General features: G+C 41.2%; 1 protein-coding gene across 5 annotated transcripts in view; it reads left to right on the forward strand.

The window, feature by feature from the left end:
• LOC124606047 (phosphatidate phosphatase LPIN2) overlaps positions 1 to 24,639 on the forward strand; it is a 306,193-nt gene that overhangs the window by 133,234 nt on the left and 148,320 nt on the right. For all 5 annotated transcript variants that reach the window (XR_006978694.1, XM_047138010.1, XM_047138027.1 and 2 more), the window contains exon 2: positions 98 to 169. The gene's annotated coding sequence lies outside the window, so the exon portion shown is untranslated. The remainder of the gene's footprint in view (positions 1 to 97; positions 170 to 24,639) is intronic.

Genomic DNA, 24,639 nt, shown 5'->3' on the forward strand with positions numbered 1-24,639 from the left:
AACATAGATTTGACGGTAAAATCCGTCCAAATGCATTAATGTGCGTTTCTGGTGATTGCATATTATGACAATAAAACATCTTGCCTTTTTCTTCCAGGTTTGCGTTTCGTAGTGCGTGAGCAGTCTACTGTCTACGAAACACTTCTTTGGACGAATCACAGTTTGTGAGGTGAGTACATATTATTTCGTGGTATTTTTTCCCGAGCGCACGCTAATTACAACGATATTTACTTTTTTTTAGCAAGCAGTTATGTCTTTGAAACAGAAAAGTATTCAAATCCCAGTCCATCACTCCAGATTTAGGTATTTTATCGTTTCCCTAAATCCTAACAGAGTTATAGCAATTCACGAAATATGAGGTTTAACGTATCGCTTATAAATGTTGTTTTGTCGGTAAAATCAACAACGTATCGCTTATAAATGTCTTTTTATCGGTGAAGTGAACAAACAAGTAATAATAATAATAATAATAATAATAACTGAAAAAAGAATACCATACGTGTGAAATCTCTAAGACTGGAGCCTTGCTCGACATACAGAGTGTCTAAGGAGGAATGGTCAATATTCAGGGGTATGACAGGAATGATCACACGAAGCGAAGAAGTCCACTAAACATGGGCTCTAAAATGCATACCTTAAGAACTATGAGTACTTGTTAAATAGAAGAGATATGTTTCTCAGTATGAGAAATGGACAAGTGGTCATAGTTCTTAAGGTATATATATTTTAGAACCCGACTTTGCTTCTAATAATCGTTCCTGTCACATCACTGAATGACCATTCCTCCTGAGACATCCTGTACACAGAAAGATCCAAAGTAACCTAAACCTGTCACGGATTTAGTTAATAATATGAATTGCTATCACATGTTCATTTCTTCCTTAAAATGGAGCAATAGAAAATTGTCGCACTACGGCAATAGGGGACTGTGCATATTACTTTTTATTTTATTTATTTTTATTCAACCTAATCTGATTAGGGCGATCAGCCCCTCTCTTACAACGAACCAGGGTTTTTTACATCACAGTTGCCTAACAAATAACAATTTTAATATGACAAATAGCATTAAAATGGTTTAATGTCTATAATCATAATCTCAGGAAATAATACTGACTGTGAACTAATGAAGTTAATGCTGGCAGTGCTTCTACTACTGCTGCTGTCGTAACTGATGATGACGACGACGATGATGATAATCACGAGCCTGAAAACGAAATACTGAAAAATCAACAGTGAAACATATTGCAAAAACACACACGCAATGAGTCTTCTACACAGGATTGGTTATGGTAGTCATAACCATAATATTCCAGTCGTAAAATTTCGATGTAAATAATGGTTCTACGTTAATTTTTTGTATGGTTGCAGATGACAAACCATGAGATAAAACAAGTACATTAAATAACAAAAACAATCCAGGAAATCCACCGGATATGTTAACAAGGCTTATACATAAAAGTTTGTCTATTTTGAAAATATGTCAATACTGTCTTAAAAACTCAAATTTATATATACAAGTAATAAACAGTATTCTTCCTGTTTTATAGAAGGATAATGAAAACCCACTGATGATGCTGAAACTTTAGCGAAATATATTTCGGAAATAAAAAGAAAAACAAAAATGGTGTTTTGCTCAAGACAGACCCTCTCCAAAAACAAATCTACGTTCCCGTACTTTGAATATATCGGAGAATACATCAAACCGACAGCTCTTGCAAAAACCTCACGGCAAAATCGCCTCCAGAAAAGCATAGTCCAAAACCTCTACAACAAAAAGTCCATGTCAAGACACTAAAAATTCGACGCAACAACACAGTCATAAAACCAACAGTCGTCTACGCAAGTGAAACACTGACCTTCAACAGAAAACACGAACTGGAAGAAACCAAAAAAGAAGAGAGAAAGATCAGGAGGAAAATTTTAGAGCAAGAAATACTCAAGATGCTTACCTTCTGCAATGAATCAAAACAACACAAAAACTTTCAAACATCGAAACTGAATTTAAGAAAATGCGAATGGAATTCTTTGATCATTTCAACTGACTGCCAGAAAAAGCGATTGACAAAAAGGATAATAGACTACAGAATATCACTTAATAACTCAACATCTTGGCTGAGTGAAACTCGAAAGGACCTCAAAAACGCAAACGTAAGACCAACTGTGAGGGATTTCGAGAACGTGACTAAACGATGGAGTGGGACAAAGGATATTGCTCTAATGGCAACGGGAGTTCCTGCAATGTTATCAGACGAGAGCGTTAAGGTAGAGGAGAGAGATGGCGTACAGTGTACGTTGATAAGACAATAGAGAAGGCAGAGGGTACGGAAATCTCTACACTTTTCTGTGAAGAATTAGGATAACTGTGAATATGATGGTGAAATATGGTCAGAGAGTCGAACATCACAGTACAACGAACACACTCATACATAATCAGTTCCAGGCGCCGTGAGGTTTCCTGAGAACGTCCTTGTAGGAAAACAACGTTGTGATCAATAATTGGAACTATAAGTATTTGTACAAGTTTTTTTTTTTTCAAGTCAAAAGGGAAGGGCTTTCTACATTTTTGTAGGTCATGGGGAGACGCTGATGGATTCTTGCACACTGCCGTTACGTGCTCAGCCCTTTTCCGCCACAGCCGGCCGAAGTGGCAGAGCGGTTCTAGGCGCTGCAGTCTGGAACCGCGAGACCTCTACGGTCGCAGGTTCGAATCCTGCCTCGGGCATGGATATGTGTGATATCCTTAGGTTAGTTAGGTTTAAGTAGTTCTAAGTTCTAGGGGACTGATGACCTCAGAAGTTAAGTCTCATAGTGCTCAGAGCCATTTGAACCTTTTCCGCCACAACTGAAGTCAGTAAGGCATTGAAGTATAAAATTTTAGCCTCCAAGATCCAAGCAAGTTCTTAGTCCAAATACTGGAATAAAAAATCACCCTCAATTGCGTACCATCTTATTGTTCAAGCTCGTCGCCGGTTGGCTGAAATGAACCGAATTGGACAAAGGTACCAGTTCGAAAACAACTCACTGCGCGTACATCTGTAGGGAATGAAAAGTAGGAGAAAGCTGAAACAAGGGATATTTACGGGAACTGAGAAAACACAGTTATAAAATGTGCCCTCGTTAGCAACAGACAGCTACCTAGTGGTGTGTACCATCCGGTATCGCTCTCATGACGTCGTTGTGGCAGGGCTACTACGGACACCGAAAGTGTCAAAGTGCCATCCTTATCCGTGACGGCAGACTCACTGCCACTGCTACGATCTGAGTCCAAGGTATTTTCATCTCGCTCAAGCGTGTTCCAGGTGTGCTGAATAGACCTGAGTTTCCACACAAGCACCATCGTATCCATGGAAAGCTCATCAAGCCATTTTGACACAACTAATCAGGGATGCGGAGTACTGCAGGCGTAAAAACGAAGAAAGAAAGGTTAGGGTTTAACGTCCCGTCGATGACGATGTTCTTGCTAACGTAGCAAAAGTTTGGATGGAGAGGGAAAACAACCGTGTACTTCTCAAAGGAATCCTCCAGGGTTGACGACATACGAGGCGCGTTGAGTAAGGAAAGAAACGCAGTTTGTTTTTCTGAGAGCAGGTTCGTTTAATTCAGGATTCCAATACACCACGCTATACCCCTCTCTTTTGTCTACAAAACTCTATTTTTCAACATAAGCTCCGTACAATCGACAGCCTTACGCCACCTTACTGGGAAGGCTTGTATACCAGCATGGTACCACTCTACTGGTTGACGTTGCCTCCTGCGGAGTGCATGCTTCACTGGGCTATACAGAAGGCACTTGGAGGGTGCGAGATCCGGGCTGTAGGATGGATGGGGAAGAGCTGGTGGACGAGTGTGTCAGCACCACCAACAGAGACGTCCAGTTGTCCAGTGAGGTGTTTGGCTGTGATCCGTCGACTACCTCGAATGAGAGTGTACGCACGTTCCAACACTGCAGGAGTCAACATTCTGCAAGTGCCTATGAACATCTGTGATGTTCTGGTTTTCCGCCTAAAGTAACTCAATGACGGCTCTCTGCTTGGAACCCATCGGCATTACAGACGCCATTTTAAACGTTATGTATAGCGCCGCCACCTATCGGAACATCAAGTTACTATTGTGGCTGAATCGGGAATATTCCACGATGTCTCTCAGGAAATTCCACATTTTTTTAAACCGAGATTGACCAAGGAGAAAAATGTGTTGCATTACTTATTGAACGCCCCTCGAACATTCCTTACCTATGGCGTCGTACGCAGCCGCAACACATTTGTGAATATTATCTGTTCGAGCACTGCATGAACGAGACGTTCTTACGCATATCGGATCACACTGTTTTCGCCTCCATTGTCTTTCTGTATTACCTAGAGTTCATGCCCCTGTCGGTAAATGGTAGTTCTTCTGGAGTTTCATTTTTTTTTTTTTTTTTAGCGTTTCTGCCTTCAGAAATATGGTGGTGACGTCCGAGATGGAAATAAAGAAAGTAGGAATTCTATTCTGGAAAGGACAGATAACTAGTTCGTATATATTGAAGAAACACAATTAAGAGGGTCAAGCGCGCACGATATATGGGAATTTATGGACTTTATTTTATATGATTTAGGATGCTCTTTGTCGTTGAATATCAGGGGACAGAATCTCACGGCTCCTAACTTCTTAACTTCTTAACTTGAATTACGTGAGGACGATTAATATTTTCATTGATGTTTGGTCATATAATTAGTTTCTTTAAAAACTATTATGATTGTTACTGATGACAGTCAATTAAACTGCAAGTAATCATTTAATTTCTTAGTCGAATTTTCTCCGATCAGTTGAGTCCATAGTGACATTGTACTTTCGCAAGGCCGACCTGCTCAAATGGTTCAAATGGCTCTGAGCACTATGGGACTTAACTACTGTGGTCATCAGTCCCCTTGAACTTAGAACCACTTAAACCTAACTAACCTAAGGACATCACACACATCCATACCCGAGGCAGGATTCGAACCTGCGACCGTAGCAGTCGCGCGGTTCCGGGCTGCGCGCCTAGAACCGCTAGACCACCGCGGCCTACCCGACCTGGTCCTACAATTTTAACTGGGCAGTAACGAATGTGAGTATCGAGAGACTTTCATGTAACGAAGCTGAAGCTGATCCGTAGCACTTTAAAGAGATCATGGACGTTCCCATAACAAGTGGCACCCAGCAAGTGCACGTGTCTATTGTCACTCTCCCCTCCCCTCACCCCCCTCCTCTCCCTCTGCCCCTCCATAGCAGAAGTCACAGACGCTACAGCCGGAGCTACCAACACTCGTTCACAATACAAGGCATTTCTCTAAGGCCCGCCGTAGGCGATCGAACAGTTTGCCAAATTATTTGGCAGTGTACTGTTTCGTTTGGCGTGCCTGGCAAAGACGGGATTTGGCGTGTTTGAGAGAATTTTGGACTGACGGCCAATTTGACAAATAACTTCACGTTAGATTTGACAAATAGAACTCAGTTGCTTGCCAGACTTCCGAGAAGAGAGACCGTATGCATTTGGATGTTGACAGCGTATTTTAAGAGAAAAACAATTTGTATTTCGGTTCATATCGTTGTATCGTGAATTCTCTCTTCTGCATGAACTAAGTTCGGAGAAATGTATGGACGTAGAAAAAAGATCAGATGCCATTACGAAAATAGGTAAGATGTTATAACTTTCCTGTCTCAATACAACGAGGGAGATACACGGAATTAGTATTTTATGCGCAACCTACTTCAGAAAGTAAGTGACACATGTCGTCCCATGCTAAGACCATGGCGCAACGAGTGTGCCGCATTGCCAGAGGAGAGTACACGGCTGGTCCCGGCGGAGGTTCGAGTCCTACCTCAGGCATGGGTTTGTGTGTTTGTCCTTAGGACAATTTAGGTTAAGTAGCGTGTAAGCTTAGGGACTGATAACCTTAGCAGTTAAGTCCCATAGGATTTCACACACATTTGAACATTTTGGAGAGTACATGTTCCGGATATCCTGAAGGCACAGTTCTGATGCGGTACTGATCACAGGTGTTTCACAGTACGTGACTGAAATGGTACGGCAACTGGAAGTGTACTCCAAAGTTGAAGTGCGCGGGACAGTGGTACCATGCGACTTCCATCGTCTCTGCAACCTGAAAGAATATCTGGGGGAAAAGATTTTCCAAAGATGAGGACGTTCGCAGCGATTCTCAAATGGCTCTGTGACTAAGGAACGGATTTCTGTCATCGAGAAACTGATCCGTTGGTAGAACGTTCAGACTATTTTATACAGTGACTTGCTGACTATTTTGAAAAATAGCGTAATGTATTGGAAATTTGTGGTAAGTTACTATGGGACCAAACTGCTGAGGTCATCGGTCTTTAGCTTTACACACTACTTAATCTGACTTAAACTAACTTACGCTAAAGACAACACTCACACCCATGTCCGAGGGAGGTCTCGAACCTCCGATGGAGGGAGCCGCGCGAACCGTAGCAAGGCGCCTGAGACCACGCGGGGTAAGTGTGAAACGTCCCCTTTGAACAATTATACATGACTGTCCTTAAACTGACACACAATATTTTTAGTGCAACGCAATCTGACTTACAAATAATCCGTACAAAAGAATGGCCCTGACTAACATTAATCTATACGTTTCACAAATCACTTACCTCACAAAAATCTTCGTTACTCGAACTACTGCAATACAGCGAGCGCCACTACTGCCAGCTAAATAAAAGATTCAAACTACTGAAGGCACTAACTACTGATAGGCATAGTTAGCGAATGAAAGATTTTGATAGAGAACAAACAATGTATTTACCTTAATAGCGTTCAAAAGTCATAATATAAATATATAGCAGTTCATGACATCCAGTCTTACAAATTTACTCTTTCTTAGTGAGACACGTCCAGATCGTCCGCTCTCAAAATTCCGCCATCTCTCTCCCCACGTCCACCACTGCTGGCGGCTCACCTCAAACTGCGCAGTGCTACCGCACTGTTAACAGCTAACTTCCCAACACTACAATAGCCAACAACAATGCAAACCAGCCACAGACTGCACGCAGCACAGCCAGTGATTTTCATACAGAGCGCTACATGGCGGTGGCGTTACCAATGTAAGAACCTAAATAGCCTACTTACATAGCCCCCATGCTCCCCACAAAAAATTTTACAAATTGTTTTGGGCAGTGGCCAACTATGATTTGATAAAATTTTTCATAATTACAATAACAAAGATATCAAATGCACACACTTATTGATACAATGTTGGTCAAAAGCTAAAATTTTCTCACAGTCCATAAAGACAGTCCTGATCGTTCATCACAGTAAAATAGCAGTGTTTTTCTCAAAGTCTGAGCAGTAAAAGAAAATGCACACGGAAGTAGTGGATTTCCATGCAGTCTTGAAGATGTAGTGTTGTCCTTCCAACGGAAAGACAGTGCTGACTCTTGACATGCAGACAGGTAATGGGCCACAACAGAGCAAACCCACTGCAGAGTCAGTCGAAGTTTTGAAGAATATTGGTAGGTAGGTCATCACAGAGTAGACCCACTGTAGTCCTGGTAGAGATTACGGTATTGGTGAGTCATCAAAGGTGTAGACCCACTGTAGTCCTTGTAGAAATAATGGTATTGTTGGGCCATCAAAGATGCAGACCCACTGTAGTCCTTGTAGAGACGGCCAGCAGCCATCTGTTGCGACTGTGTAGGTGCACAATCACCATCAAAGAGTCTTGCGGACAATATAGTAAGTCCATAAACCACCACTCGAGCACTCACAAAGTTTTGGAATTGTCCTGTTGCGACTGTGCAGGTGCACAATCACCTTCGAAGAGTCTTCCGGACAATATAGCAAGTTCATAAACCACCACTTGTGCACTCACAAAGTTTTTGGAATTGTCCTTAGAACCAGCAATGCTGTTAATCAGTCCCTTGCTGAATTATTAACACACGTCCAAACACTAACAGTCCTTTTTTTTCACATATTGTGCATATACTATGACCAACAGAAATGTGTGCAGTAAAATGTAACTTGATTTGACGAACTGGTGACTATTACAATTGTATAACATGAGAATACAATAACAAAGGTACAAAATAAATCATTAAAGAACATAACAATACAGATAACATTTGTAGTGGTACAGGCTTTACAAAAGAATAGAAATAAACATATACACCAGTGTTACAGGAATTATGATATAATTAAATACATAAAAGATCAGAATAGCTTTTGAAACACATGAGCATTAAAACAGAACAGAATAAATAATGTCCAAACATCTTTACAAAGAAAATAACATATTATTAGAAAAATTCCACAACATAACTCATATCAGCTAAACACATAAAGACAGGAGAAACACAAATTCACGTAGCGTAATAACACAAAAATACAGGACAGGGTTTGTTTTCAGTGTGACATTTGGTAATGCAGTCCAACCCAAAACTTCATTCCATAGATCTTTCGTCTTATTTCAACATTTGTTTCCACCAAAAAAATCCTATCCAAGCATGCTTTCTGTATTTATATGTTCACATATTTCTTACCTCATTATTTATTTTTCATTACCTTACCTCATCATTTATTTCCAAGAAAATCCTACCTAAATCTGTTGTCCATAAACCCTACTTTTTTGTTCATATCCTCTTTCAAAATATTTTTTTGGCCAAACCATTTTCTTACAGCTTCTCAATGCATTTCTTCCAATTCATCACAACTCGTTCTCTTATATAGCCTACCCTATCTTCAGCTAACTTAAATCTACTGAGCTCAGACGCTAAACTAAGGGACAAGGCAATGCAGCAGCACAAAACAATTAACACAAACACCAATGACAAAAAAATGCAAATTGGCAAAGCAAGCAGCACTAAATGTAATAACTTATATCTAAACATGACAAACCCACAAGCAGAAAAAATAGTACACTAAAGACAACAATGCAGATAAGGGAAATGTATATTCACATCTTAATGTCTATGTAATTAAAGTGGTGCTCCACAACTTATTCTACAAAAGAAATTACTAAGTACTTGAAAAGAAAATTCTGTGTGCAATTCCTGTGAAGGGAAATGTCTTTTTGTGCTCCTTCGGTTTTTTTTTTTTTTTTTGAAGTACATCATAAAGTTATTATTTGCTGGGTCTGTAGCCATAAAATATTTATGTTAGTACATCTATAAAATTTTATTTTAACCAATGCTGCAGTGCAGCTAGAAACTAGATATTAAACAAAATAGGCAAAGCAAGGCGTGAAACGTCTTTCACTAGCCATATGGCATTTCATAATCCAGTAAACAATCTTTCAACTAGCAAGACAATAGACGTTAAATGTTTCTCATCATTTCATTTCAGCAAATATCATAAATTAAGAACTCTACAGTATAATCATGTTTTCAAGTTTGAGCGTGTCGTATTTGCGATGTTTTCTACAAAGAACTGTCAATATCGAGGTTAATGGCCTCTTTTTTTCTCCACCTAATGGCTTTTTTTCTCCAGGCGACGCACAGCTGGGCGTCAACGACGCATTACGTCGAGGTCACTTAGCTTTCTTACCGAAATATTTACGACACCAGTTTGCACTACAGTGACAGTGTCCTCGGAGTCTTTCGTGACGGCATACATGAATAAAACGTTCTCGGTTTTCCAGCCGCGCCAGTTCAAATAAAATGCTCGAGCTTACGATGGCCATCTCCGCCATCGTCGTCAGGAGTTCAGTGTGCAAAAAATTTTCGCCTGCATTGTGATACTCTCACGCATTTACACACATTTCATAACTCTTAAAGTACGATTCTCAGCTTATTGATCATAAACATACCTCAACAGCATAATACACATCGTCATCGTAATAATATCATAACAGATCAATCACATCTCAGAATCGTCGCAGCTTCTTTCAATAATTTCAAGACCTTCAATAAAGTCATCTACCTCAAACGTACTTCAAAAATCATGATCCCTTACCAAATACATCATTCAAAGCTCTCATAGTATCACAATGGTTCCGAAAAAAATATGAACAGTTCACAAAGTACAGACAAAATACAATTTCATAAGTGTGAAGTTATCCAACTGTGTAATTACGTAAACATCTGACACTGATGTAGTAAAATAAATGTTTGTCTCTCTCAGTTAAATGATCAGATAGCTGTGTAATTTATGTGTTAGAGAAATATGGTACCGATGTGTAAAGTTGTATAAGCAAACACCATATTAGCTAGGGCTCCTTGTGCTTGCCAAACACATGGTACACAAAGTAGGCGTGTACACCTCTTAGGATTAATGTAATTATACCCTCAGGTGTTACAGATTACAGCAATGGAATGAAATGTATCACGGAAAACCTCTGTATCATTGTAATTCAAAAATCTTTAAAAATAAATGTTTTAAGTACAAAATTAATCACTCAAATACGTGTACTGTAGCGCTAAACTGTACGTCTTGTTATAAGATAATCTCTGTGGAAGTGCCGTAGTTATCGTCCTCCGAAAGCTAAGTTCTGCAGAAGTCAATGTACTTACCTCATGATAAACAAAATTGAAATGCTTTGCGTATAGATATCTTACTTATTACGCTTATTACCGTGATGAAGAAAGTATTGCGCTGTAACGTATTGTTGTGCTACAGAAAAGGCTGTCTCATTGTAGCTATACCACAAAAGTTACTACTAAAACATGTTTTACTTTCCAGAATAATTCAGAAAAACTGTGCAGATATAAAACAGAAACACCGCAAAAGCAACATTGTAAATTGTCACTCATTAGTAGCGTTGTGATAAAATCGTGTAGCTGTCACATAAACTAACCACTGTATCATCTGGTATCTCACAGAAAGTACTTTAAATCCAGAATGTATTTTCAAGTAAACCAAAATGTTGCATTAAAATCTCATTAGCAGTACCAGTATATGTTCTAAGTATGTAAGCCTGATAGTCGTTACGTAATCGTGCAACTAACAAGCAAGAACGTACAAATAACAACACTGTGTCGTCTGTTCACTACAACAATGAATTCGTAATTTCTGTTTAAAAATGTTCCCTAGGTTCTAGACTGGATAGTTAACTTTAAAACATAGTTGCATGTTAACAGTTTCTAAGTGTGACAAAGCATACTAGTAACGTGAAGTGAAAAGTTTTATAGCAAAGACTAAGTTAAAAAGCAGATTATCTCTCAATAAACGGTTTTACATGTGAAATGTGGTGCAATCCTTTACTCTTCCTAGTACACAGAGGTTCAACTTGAACGCAATTATCATGCTGTATACGTCGGTAAGGAATGCTAAAATTTTTCTCAAGGTTAGCGTCTATGTTATTTTTCTCTGAGCCAGCCGGCGCACGTGGCTGCCTGCGGTGCGAGTCATTGTCTGCAATCTCTTTGTTGGCGTGCGTCGTTATTGGGATTAGGAGACCAAACTTCTGCAAATTCACCTTGTCGAGAGGGCCATGCCCTGTTTGAATCCCGCCAGTTCTGATGCAATTCGGGTCTGTCGTTACGATCATATCGTCTGTCGTCATGTAAGTAGATTCCATAGTTTCTTTCTTGTGGGTCACGTGGTGGAGAATTTCTCCCTGAATCGTAACTGCGCACTGGACCGTTGCGTCTGAAGTTATTCTGTCCCCCTTGATAATACTTATTTTGATTCCCATATTGTCTGTTTCTCTCATTGTCTCTGTGATAGCCATTACTGCGGAGAGGTGATCTTTCCCTGTAATTATTACTACTCTGCCAACGGTTGTCATGCGGGTGGTGTCTGTTTTGGTCACGATTTACGTTGTAAGAATAGCCTTGTCGTGTCCATTTATTATTTCTGTCATCGCGGAATTGTGACGGATGTGACCTGTAATTGTTGTGCTCCTGTTTTCGCATTCCGCGATTGCGAGCGTCAATTTCCAATCCTTGTAACAGTCCCTGAAAAGCTTCAATGTCGTCTTTGCAATGTCCTGCCAAAATAATATGTCGTAAATGTTCAGGCAATTTGATTAAGCAAATGCGGATGAGTTCTGAGGGAATGTAAGGGTTTGACAGGTGCAACATGTCTTCAAAATATTTAACAAGACTGGAAAATTCAGATTGTTCGAAGCGTTTCATCATTATGATGCTATGTTTTACTCCGTCTTGTGTAGCTTGAGACCAATATGCTGAGAGGAAGGCATGATAAAATTCTCCTTCACTGTGACAATTGTGAATGACCAATCACATTCTTTCAGGTGGTTCATTCTCTAAGTAGCCACACATAAATTCTAATCTATGCTCTAATGACCAGTTGGGAGGAAAACAATGAGAGAATTGATGGAGCCACGCTAGTGGATGAATGTCGTTGCCGGAATTCTTAAATTTTTTGAATTTACGTGTAGTAATGAACAGTTTATAGTCAAAATCATCGTGTCGGCGAGTAGCATATCGGTCATTGTTACGTCGTTTCGGCGGTTCCATCTCAAAATTCGGTGTACCTTGCCAATTTCTTTCATAATTTCCGAAGTACCCCGTGTTATTATTTTGTGGCTGTTCCGTATTTCTATGTCCCTCTTCCCGTATTGGAGCGCGAGTGTCCTCTGAAATACGTAATTCTTGTATTACCTGTGTCAGCTGATCTTGTACTTCACGGATTTCTCTTTGGTGTTGCGTATTAATTTGATTCTGATTTTGTTTGAATTTCCTAATTTGTTCGCACTCTTCTGTGTCATTAAAGACGACCGGTTTTGTGTCGTTCAGATTATCATCTACCTTCGTAGTAGATAAATCATTTAGCTGATCCGAAAGTTCAACTCCTTTCTCTTGATAATGAACTAATTTCCTCCGTGTGTCTTTCTGAAACAATTTTCAGAGTATCTACTGTGTCCTTTAAGTGAGTTTTTGCAAGTTGCGTAACCAAATTGGTAGATGCAACTGAGTCAGTTTTAGCTTGCAAGGTCTCATGATTTTCATGAACAATAGTTTGCAGTTCATTTATGGCTGCTTCGTGATTCTGTAATGCATTGTCATGCCGCGAAAAAATAGGTTGAAAATGCTCACAAATTTGTGTTTTTACGTCATTACAGACTCTTTGACATTTCGATTCAATGTTATGTAACTCAGTAGTTAAATCTTCACGTGTTTGTTCAAGCGTATGTTCCACTGAGTCTAACTTTTGAAGCTTTTGTTCCATTGCGTCTAACTGTTGCTGTGTTTGTCTCTGGTGTTGTTCCATTGTGTCTAACTTTTGAAGATTTTGTTCCATTGTTTCTAACTTTTGAAGATTTTGTTCCATTGTGTCTAACTTTTGAAGATTTTGTTCCATTGAGTCTAACTTTTGTAGCCTTTGTCCCATTTGTTGCATTAACTGTAATAACAATGCACTGGTGTCTGAAACATGTTCCTCACTGCTTTTCGACAGTGAAGTTGCACCGGCAACATTCACATTTTGACAAGCAGAAAATGTGTCTTGACTTATTTGAGAAAACGGTGAGGACCCAAAACCTGAATCTGCAGTATTTGCAAGATTGTGTCCTGTCATTTCGCATTCCTGAGGCAAACTGTTGCCGACCGATCGATCGATAATGGTTCCCTGTTCACTAATTGTTTCACTGTCTACACCATTATTTGCAGCCCGCTCCATTTCCCTATGCACAATTACCAAATTACTACTTTGAACATTAGTTAATTCATTACTCGGCGGCGCTAACACACTGCTTTCGTCTTCACTGTCATTTCTCAGTTTACTTTGGAGCCTAGTATTACGTTTTTCACACGCAATAATTGTCACAATATTTCACACGATAGCACAGAAAAGCACAATTTGAAAAGCAAAAATAAGAAAACACATTAACATAGCACTGAAAATAATATCTAGTTAATCGCAAGCGCAGCTGCGAAATACTTGGTGCAAACTACATGTATGCCACAACTGTTTTACTGTACAACAATGAAAGACTGCAACTACAAAGGAGATTCTCTCTACAATTACGCGCTAGATATAAACAAAAGCTACACTAATTACACAAACTACAAGAAAAAATCAGAAGATTCCAGTGAGGTATCCTCGGGTAAGGGTCGACATATGAAACGTCGCCTTTGAACAATTATACATGACTGTGCTTAAACTGACACACAATATTTTTAGCCCAACGCAATCTGACTTTCAAAAAATCCGTACAAAAGAATGGCCCTGACTAACATTAAACTATACCTTTCACAAATCACTTACCTCACAAAAATCTTCGTTACTCGAACTACTGCAATACAGCGAGCGCCACTACTGCCAGCTAAATAAAAGATTCAAACTACTGAAGGCACTAACTACTGATAGGCATAGTTAGCAAATGAAAGATTTTGATAGAGAACAAACAATGTATTTACCTTAATAGTGTTCAAAAGTCAAATTTGTAAGACTGGATGTCATATATAGCAGGTCATGACATCCAGTCTTACAAATTTACTCTTTCTTAATGAGACACGTCCAGATCGTCCACTCTCAAAATTCCGCCATCTCTCTCCCTACATCCACCACTGCTGGCGGCTCACCTCCAACTGCGCAACGCTACGCTCTGTTATCAGCTAACTGCCCAACACTACAATAGCCAACAACAATGCAAACCAGCCACAGACTGCACGCAGCACAGCCAGTGATTTTCATACAGAGCGCTACGTGGCGGTGGCGTTACCAATGTAAGAACCTAAATAGCCTACTTACAAGTGTTAGTCTCAAGTGAAGTACAGCATTCATTAGAAGTTATTTGGCCTGCCTGCTATAATAATGTGTATTGTAATTTCTGAAGTCTCAGGCTCTCCGGTTTTTCGATAGGCGTCTGTGTATGGCGATATCTTGCTACTTTAAATAACTGACATTTGAGACTAAGTAGATATTCGTTGAGAAACGGGAATAGGTCTTTGCACGACAGTGCCCTCATTTTAAATACGAGGGCGAAGTAATTGTAACAGGTTATTAAAAGTTTGACTGTCCAATTGGAGAAAGTTGATGTAACAAATCATCAGGTTCTGTGCTTCTTATTTTCTTTAACAGATTTCCATGTGTATACTTATCTCTTACCCCTCCTTATCTCTTTATTCCTAGGTTCAGCGTCTTATTTTCTTTTCATTAACCCACAGTGCTAAAGTCAAAGTAAATAATGCTTTGTCTGCGTTGGTAGCTATTCCCACTTGCGCCAAAATACTTGCAAAATAAATGCAAGGGCTGCAGCAAAAATGTGCGCTTGTTTGACAAATCAGACAGGGAATTTGCCAAACAAGTTTCGTTGTTTACAGGGTCCTTTGCCTCGTTCCTGTGAAGGTGGAGATCTGGTTGCCATACTAGCCCACCGCTGCAACAACAAATGCACAACTTTAACTCGTGCCCCATTTGACGCTGTCTGGCTAGTGCAGGGGTAAACCGAAGAGTAAACATCGCAGGAGCCGGGCATTGTGTAGTGCCCCATGCTGGGTACGACCTTGACACTGAGCACCTGCTGTCTCTCAGAGAAGGAGAGTATATAGCACTCAAGATCTGACCGCGGTCATATGCGCCGATATAGCAAGTCTTTCCCCATACTGCGTCGGAAAGCCACACGGTAGGCCAGTGTGAAAAGTTCCTTTCGACCGTACCTCGAAGCTTCTGTGGCGTAGAACGAAATCACACTCGCCGCCTCGGGCAGAGTCCCCGTACTCCTTGATACGCGGCGCGCGTGACAAATTACACGGCATACTGATCCAGCTACGGCCGGACCCGGATTAGTTCTCTTTACTGCCACGGTATCCAACCAGATTAAATAACGGTCACGAGCCTCGCTTCAGCACGCAGGACAGGGTTAAACTTCTCACTGCTTCGAAGTCAATAACGTAATTCCAAGCCCCGCATCAGTCCATCTACAGATTCCGAGAACCAGGCACTGAATTGCAAAGTGTAAAACGATAACAGTTAACAGTTCGTGCACTGCTTCCAACTGGTAGCTAGGAACACCCGGCAAATATTACCACCACAAAATAACATGAGTATAGTTCAAAGTCAACAGGAAAACAAATGGTTCAAATGGCTCTGAGCACTATGGGACTTAACATCTGAGGTCATCAGTCCCCCAGACTTAGAACTACTTAAACCTAACTAACCTAAGGACATCACACACATCCATGCCCGAGGCAGGATTCGAACCTGCGGTCGTAGCGGTCCCGCGGTTCCGGACTGCAGCGCCAGAACCGCACGGCCACCGCGGCCGGCTGGTTGTTTGGAGGAAGAGACCAAACAGCGAGGTCATCGGTCTCATCGGATTAGAGAAGGACAGAGGAGGAAATCGGCCGTGCCCTGATAAGGGAATCATCCTGGCATTTGCCTGGAGCGATTTAGGGAAATCACGGGAAACCTAAATCAGGATGGCCGGACGCGGAATTGAACCGTCGTCCTTCCGAATGCGAGTCCAGTGTGCTAAGAGCGAGCGTAGTGCAGAGGCTAAAGTTCACGGCTACCTAGGTGTCGATACTGGTTCAAGCCCTGCCGGCGTTCCTCTTTTTTATAGTGCAAAATCATTGATAAATAGTCCTCTTAGAAGTATCAATTTCATTGTAAATCAGTTATTACACCACACTTTCTGCAGTACAGTGTACAACAGCGACCAGGACTAGCACACAGGCGGCTAGGAAATGATGTTTTACAACTGAAACAACTGGCGACATCCCGGTCACGTGAGACGCCAGACTATTTCACAGCGATAAGAGTGCTGTCTCTCCAATCAAACAGTTATCCCTAATCCATCCCCCCCCCTCCCCCCGTATGTATAGTGACGCTACTGCGGTAACAAGGCTCAGTTCAGTTTCTGTTAGTCTTCACTGACTATAGAAAGGCTTCCTTAGAAAGCAATTTATTTTAAACAGTTTTTTTTTTTTCTTCGGCAGGCATTTCTCTCCATCTTTCTAACGTACACTCTCATTATTCTATGTCACTCTGACTTAGTATTGCGTCTCTTACTTAGAAATGTTTTATCGGGAAAGTCAGCCAATGTTCCGCCAGTGCATTGTAAGTGTTGCTCTTATCGCATACTGCTCCTAGGCTGCGCTTCCTGGTTTCAGACCATTCCTTTCCTGTGAAGTTTCTAAAGAAGGTCGGACTGTAACAAAATAATGCTCTCTGTACTGCATCTACTGTAGTTTCACAAGACAAAACATACTAAATGCTTCGAGGATTTGTTACTAGAGTTTGCGAAATTTTGCTGTTCATCAACTAGCAGCTACCACAACAACCTGTAACCAATACTGTGCGATATTATTTCCGTTATATCTCCTCCTTCTATCTTTACAACCTTCTTTTCGTTCTCACTTTCTTTTTTTCCATGATATAAAATTACCAATAATTATTACTGTGATCCTCATCTTTTAGTTATGCTTGGGCCCTGTTCCTTCTTCAAGAGAAATTTTCCTCCTACCTGGTGAGAGGTTTTCCTACGTTCCCCCGCCATTTCGGCTTGTACTGCAGCATAATCTTCGGAATTCCTGTATTGTCCATTCGTTCTGTTCTTTCCGTATTCGCTTATCGTCTTATATTCTGTCCCTTATATGTAAAAGTTCCACTTCCTCCAGTATATAATTTTTTTACCCATGAACGTATAACCTGCCAAAGATCTTAAAAACATCATCTCTGCACCTTCTAAATTTCCTCTTGTCTACTCTATTTATTGTCCAATTCTTGCTGCCGTGTGCTGATTATATACGGTAATCGTAAAAACAAATTTCGAATTCTTCAAGAACTTTTGCTTGTTGCTTAACAGTAGTACTTTTCATAACAATTTTATAGATTTTTGTGGAAAAAAATTTAAGCGTCGCTGTTTCTATATTGTGGAGTCCCGGGTTCGATTCCCGGCCGGGTCAAAGATTTTCTTCGCTCGGGGACTGGTTGTTTGTGTTGTCCTGATCATGTCATTTTATCTTCGTGACAAAGACGCAGTGCCGTAAAATAGAGACTTGCACCAAGCGGCCGAAAGATCTCAGATGTGGAGGGGGAGGGTCTTCCGCCAATATCATACGTTCACTTCATTTGCATTCTTGCAACTGTGGCACGTGTCTCGGTGTAATCAACTTGACGTCGCTACTTGGACACTGAAGCAACAAAAGCGCACACGTGTGCTTACACAAACGACGTATGGTAAAAAATGAACGAACTAGAAAAAGCTACTGAAATGACCGAAACGCACCGCAATAAGACAAAGGTTAGAAAATATTATTGTCCATAGTATTTAAGTACAAAATCGTCCCATTATAAATGCGGAATAATTTCACGGGACTAATGGACTTCACTGAAGAAGGAGCAGCCACATCGGACGAGGTATGTAGATTGAAACAGAAAATCAATCTCCTTTTCGCAGAGGCATCAAAATTATTACAGCCCACGTAGCTCACGAGATGAAAGAGACGTAATTATCAGCCGTACTGCAGCCTTTTCCGTTATTTCACGGGCGATTAATTGAATTAGCAAATCGTATTCCTACCGACGTCTTTGCTGACAAAGGGCCGCAAGAAACGTGGGAAACACGACGCGAAGTCTTAACATGTTCCCGTTGTTCCAAACACGGTCGCAGATGAACGACAATGCCGGAGTTTCAGGTCACTTCGCGCAGCTGGCGCTAGTGTGTCACGGGTGGCTCGTCATGCGGGGGGGGGGGGGGGGGGGGGGGGGGAAGGGAAGGGGAAGTGAGCTAACTGGAGGGGGAGCAGCGTGCTCTCAACAGCTGTTCGGCTTGAATGCGATTTCCTTTGTCTCCTCTGACCGTGAAAATGTAAAGTGGAAAGGAATGACGGCTTTCGTTTTCATTCGTAATCGGTAAAACACAATACGCATATGTTGTGTAAGATACGAAATAGATTTTATCACTCCTTGGATCAAGAAATACGAACACTGTCAAATGATGATTTGAACTTACAATTCTGTACCTAGCCGCACATACCAAGCCAGTCGAAGCACGAGTGAATGAGTAAACCGGTCTTCGTGTGTTTAAACTATCACATTCGGCGCTGGGGCTCCTACTTTAATTCTTCCATGAGTACTACATAACCAAGCACATCTCTCGCTGCTAGTCAGTAGAGACGTGTTTGAAAGTAGACAACGATAGCCAAATACATTAATTCCTAGCCCCTACAGTGTCCCTTGGAACTAAATTTTCTGAACGTCGGTAACGAGCGCGTATAGATTCTCTCTTGTCACCAGGGAAGCCGTAATCGACTGTTATGCTAAACATCTGAATTGTTTCTCGCGACTGAGCTATCGATCGCTTTGTACCGTCTGTATGATGTCTGCGTAATTTATGCGTCCGACAAAATGGCAGAGTGGCAGGCTTCTTCGTAAGGCAACATACGTTTTAATGTAAATGTCATCATTAAAGAAAGGAAATGCATTCACAAGAATGAAACGCTCGCTCGACATGCCGGACTCGTCCACTAACAAACAGGGACAGACGTGTCAATAAAAGACATCAACAGAATAAAACGTAAGTGGTACGCATTGCTATCATAGTCTTGTAAGTTCTGCTCACGAGCTTCACTGAATCTACTATCCAGTATGCAAATATTAAGGTAGCATATAACGTAAAATATTATACTGAATATCGATGGATGAATAACATGAAGTGCGTATAGAGCACAAACAAAAACGAACCGAATACTATACAAAATGGCTCTGAGCACTATGGGACTTAACATCTGAGGTCATCAGTCCCCTAGAACTTAGAACTACTTAAACCTAAGAACATCACACACATCCATGCCCGAGGCAGGATTCGAACCTGCGACCGTAGCGGTCGCGCGGTTCCAGACTGAAGCGCCTAGAACCACTCGGCCACACCGGCCGGCTACTATACATGATCTTATGTTAACACCATAGTTATTGCGATTTTTTATGCATGATCAATACGTCAACACTGTCAAGTACTGACTAGAGAACAATTTGTGAACGTGTTTATTTACTTCCTAAGTTTCGAACAATAGGTTTCCTCACAACATACTTCATTGAAATTCAAATCAGAACAATGGCTTTGTGGTAAATTTTGTCATTTTTAATTACGTCTTATTTATTCTACATTTTGATTGTCCTCTGTGTGAATTCATTATCATCAACTGTGTTTCACTGTAATATTTTGCGTTAAGTATTTCTTGAGCACAGTTAACCCTAGAGCATTAAAGGGGGGGAAATGTTACATTGCTACTAAATCATTGTACATTTTATTACTCCAAATTTTATTCAAAGCAAGTCATAATTTATAGGTTATGCACTAGTTTATTACAATCATTAGATCTCCAGCGGAATGTTACATTCAAAATAAATATAACATTGTCTGCTTTTTAACTCTATAATGACAATTTGATGCTCAAAATGTTGTAGAAGAGAGGTCATAATTTATGTTATGCACTAGTTACAAATTATTAATTTTATCTCCAAGTATTATACACATAAAATGAGCAGTTTTCTGATTTAGACACTATTATTACTGTGTAAGCAAGACGTAGCTCGGTCTTCGATAAGCATCCAGGGATTCTTCTTCAGATTCCTCGTTTCTCTCAATTGCTATATCAAATTCTGGGTCTACATCACTGTCACATTTACACAAAATATTATCTTTTTCAAGAAAATCTCCCTCTTCACAATGCATTGTCTATTTCTTCATCAGCTTCTTCAAGCAAATCAGCCTGTATGTTGTGTCAAAATCAGACACAGCACCATCCATATTGCGCTCATTTCAGTAGCAAAAGAGGAAGTGAGCACTTAAGATACACCCACGATGCCACACTACAACAAATATGTCGTTATTAGAAAACAGGCACACCATTCCTTATATTTACGACAATAGCGCCATTGTCAGCAACCCGTGGAGTAAGGCAATAATTAATTTAGCCACTGTTAACAACTATGTTTGCCATGAAGGTACTCAAAGAGCACGTGTCGCTCAAGTGTTTAGACTGGCAGAAACCGCGGCGAGATACCAACTGCAATTGTAAATTATACAACAGTTAGTAATCTAGGGTTAAAAGTGGGCAGCGGAGGAAGTAATGATGCGTTGAACATAAGACAGCTGCAGAGAACGTAGCGCGCATTTTATTAAGATGTAGATGGTGCAATTTCTCTTCACAGTTAAGTTGTAGGTAGTGCCCGCGATGAAGTAGAACAGTTTCTTCACTCGATATAGTGCAAACAACCAGACACATACAGCAAATTAAAACCCAGTACTGTATTCAAAATTGACTGCTGCATGCAACATTATTTGACTAATAAGGTTTGCATTCGTCGGATTCGGAACACTGATGACCAAGTCCTCTGGTTTCTAGTGGTTCCTACAGTAATTTCATCTTTTAGATTTTCCTTCATTACGCATATCTATTGTGCTTGCATGTTTTCAGACCTGTTTAAGGAGTACTAACACCGTTTATTTCTGTATAACACGTTTAAACATCTCCCTCCTCGCACCCCCCCCCCGCACCCCACCCCCCACCCCGCCCCCCCACACACACACATACACATAGAGCAGAGTCAGATGGGAGCAGCCACGTTACTGCTCTTTAGCCGACTGATGTTCAAATATATACATACACAGGGTTTAGAGTAAAAATGATTAAAATAATAGGATTAAAATACAATGAAAATGATATCTTCTGATGAACTACTTCAAAAACAGAGATAGTATGGCTTGCTAAAATGATGATATTGACGACGCCGGTGCTGCTTTTGGGAAGTTCTTTTGTTAGCTTCAGTAAATGCTGTGTTGGTAGGAAGGGAGGATGAAGGTATGAGGGACAACGGAACAATAAGGATACCGTTAATTCGCGACATCCTAATCGAATTTTTAAGCATAACGAAGCCCAGCACAGTGACATCTTGTCGGGGTGAGGCGGGGAGGAATTCAGTAAAAACAAGCTGCGCTTTCCTCACGCTGTTCTGAGCTCTGGTATTATACACATCATCACTGAACCGCAACTGTATTGTTAGATCGGTAGCGTTGGCAGCGGCCTGGCAAAACGCTCGTGGCCGGAAGTCCACCGGTTTCAGCCGATCCACAAGTAGGGGGATCTCGCTCAGGACGTTGTGAACAACTACGTCTAAGCCGTTATGTTTGGGGAAGGAGTTAATGTTGGCCACGAAAAGGCGACTGGTTTAGGAAAGAGTGTTGAAACTTCCTGGCAGACTAAAACTGTGTGCTGGACCGAGACTCGAACTCGGAACCTATGCCTTTCGCGGGAAAGTGCTCTACCATCTGAGCTATCCAAGCACGGGCCGTGACTCGTGCTTGGATAGCTCAGATAGTAGAGCACTTGCCCGCGAAAGGCGAAGGTCTCGAGTTCGAGTCTCGGTCCGGCACACAGTTTTAATCTGTCAGGAGGTTTCATATCAGCGCACACTCCGCTGCAGAGTGCAAATCTCATTCAGAAAAGAGTGATAGTGGGTCAGGAGGCTGCGAGAGGTATTGGATCCTTAATCTAAGGAAACGATTTTGTTCATTATAAATGGTTTTCTTGAAAGCCTGCGACTGTGGAAACCATGGGTTTGTTCATAAATAGCTTTCTGCTACAAGTCACGATTTTCTTTTATGTTCTACATGACGCGTTTCGGGAAATGATTCCCATTTTCAAGAGCGTTTTTCATTGTACTATTTCATTTTTCGCAATGTTTTTGGTGTGTGAGGTTCTGCTTTGCTATACTGCAATATGTAAAAAGAGCGCAATTTTTTGTTACTTATCGCTACTAACTACATATAAAATTGATAACTAATTAAAAATTGCGCGTTTCTTACATGTTGCAGTAAAGTCAACAGAACAAAGAAGAACCTCACACATCAAAAACATTACAAAAAAAAGTGAATAGTACAAAGAAATACACACCTGAAAATGGGAATCATTTCCCGAAATGCGTCGTCTAAAAATAATAAAAGAAAATCCTGACTGGTGGCAGGAAGTTATTTATAAACAAACCTATTAAGGAAACTGTATGGGGGCAAGGACTATAGATGGTAGGACCCGTAGTTGCCAAGAAGGATTTGTTGGTCAGGAAAAGCGAGCCTGTTGAAATTGCCTTGTCCCACATTCTGTCAGAAAATCGAAGAGCGAGCTCACATTCGCTACCCAGAAATCACTACAGGTTATTCCAACAAGCATATAGGTTTGGCGACCCTTCCGCAGCGCTTCGTTTGTATCCGTGGCGGAGCAGTGTCCACATACACACAGAAGCGTTTACTATTCATTAAATACGTTAAAGCAGTTCGGAATACAGAAATTAGTAGCTAATATAACTAATACAAAAAAAAGTTTGAACAATTTACGTAAATCACAGCACACTGTACTGCGCTGCTAGCCGGGAAACTGATTCTTAGTCACTCGTGTTTTCCTGGAAAGGCTGCTTCTCGAACACAAGCGCCGCTCGCTCTTCGATCCATAGACACATTGTAGGATTTGGAGGGTGTGTAGGTGGAAGGTGGGTGGGACATGTCGGTGGAGGCAAGTCAGCAACTTGAGACTGGGGAAGATTGGTAGAAACGACGAAGCTTCTATTTTATAATGTACGTGATATATAGGATAGGTGGAGACGTTAAAGAAATTTAAGCAGAGAGGATAGAGGATGCTTGTAGGAGAGCGAAGACGGAAGCGGAAAGCGAGATGCTGTGCACGACGTTCCTGGGACTTTAACAGCGAAATTTTGCAGGTGTGGATGTCCAAGCTAAGATGGCAAAGATAAGAAACGGTCGGATAAGGTGTAGAGGGTGATGGATGAGAGCTTCATGTTAGTTTGCTGCCGACAGTTAGTCCAAGATACGAGGGCTATGCGGAAAGTAAAGTTCCGATCGGTGTAAATGAAAATGTTTTATTTGCAGCAGTTTGCTACACCTTCCAGCTACTTCTCTATTTAGTCGCAGCTCCGACTTCGACATCTGTCGTATCAACTTTCCAGTACCCTCGTCATACAAGACTGCCACCTGCGCTTTCTGCCACTTCTGCCAAAATGTTGTATTCATAGCCTGTGGTTCACATGAGCAGAGATAAACGTCAGAGGGAGCCAAGTTCGGTCTGTATGATGGTTGATCAAACACTTCCCGTCGAAAACGCTGCAGGGGCGTTCTCATTGCCCCTGCAGTGTGCGGCCGAGAATTGTCATGAAGAAGTAAATGCATGACAGGTACGTTATGTGGGGTTGCATGAAATCAGGCGAAACCTCGCATCAGGCAGCCGTACTTGGCGGGAGACACTACTGTTCTAGGCATCTTTACGTGCTCACTGTGTCCTCATAACTGAAAAGAGCGACATGGCGAGATCGACAGGCATACTAGAGACACTTCCGAACACACCGGCGCAAAGCTGCATCGGATTTTCTCTATCGTTTCCGTTTCGCGATCTAATTGACCTTAGTTTCCAAACAGCCCTCGTATACTAGTGGGTTAGTATGATGGGTAGTGTGATTAGGGACAGACCTTTAAATTGTCCAATGTTGTAATGGCTGGCGATCATTCAAGAGCGGATGACGTGGGTAGCGGGCGCGTCTGGTCGCAGCGACAGCCGCACAGAAATACTGTCCGCCTGGCCTGTAAACGTAGAAGCTGCCAGCACACCAAAAACTGTCCAAGGACGAGGCCCGGTGCGATGGCTGGACTCAGTGCTTATTGTAGTTGTTCTGTGTTACCGTGTTATTTCGATTTAATGAGCAGAGCAGGTTATCCTTTCATGTTTTTGGGTTCCAAT

Source organism: Schistocerca americana, chromosome 1, assembly GCF_021461395.2.
Source record: "Schistocerca americana isolate TAMUIC-IGC-003095 chromosome 1, iqSchAmer2.1, whole genome shotgun sequence".
NCBI lineage: Eukaryota > Metazoa > Arthropoda > Insecta > Orthoptera > Acrididae > Schistocerca > Schistocerca americana.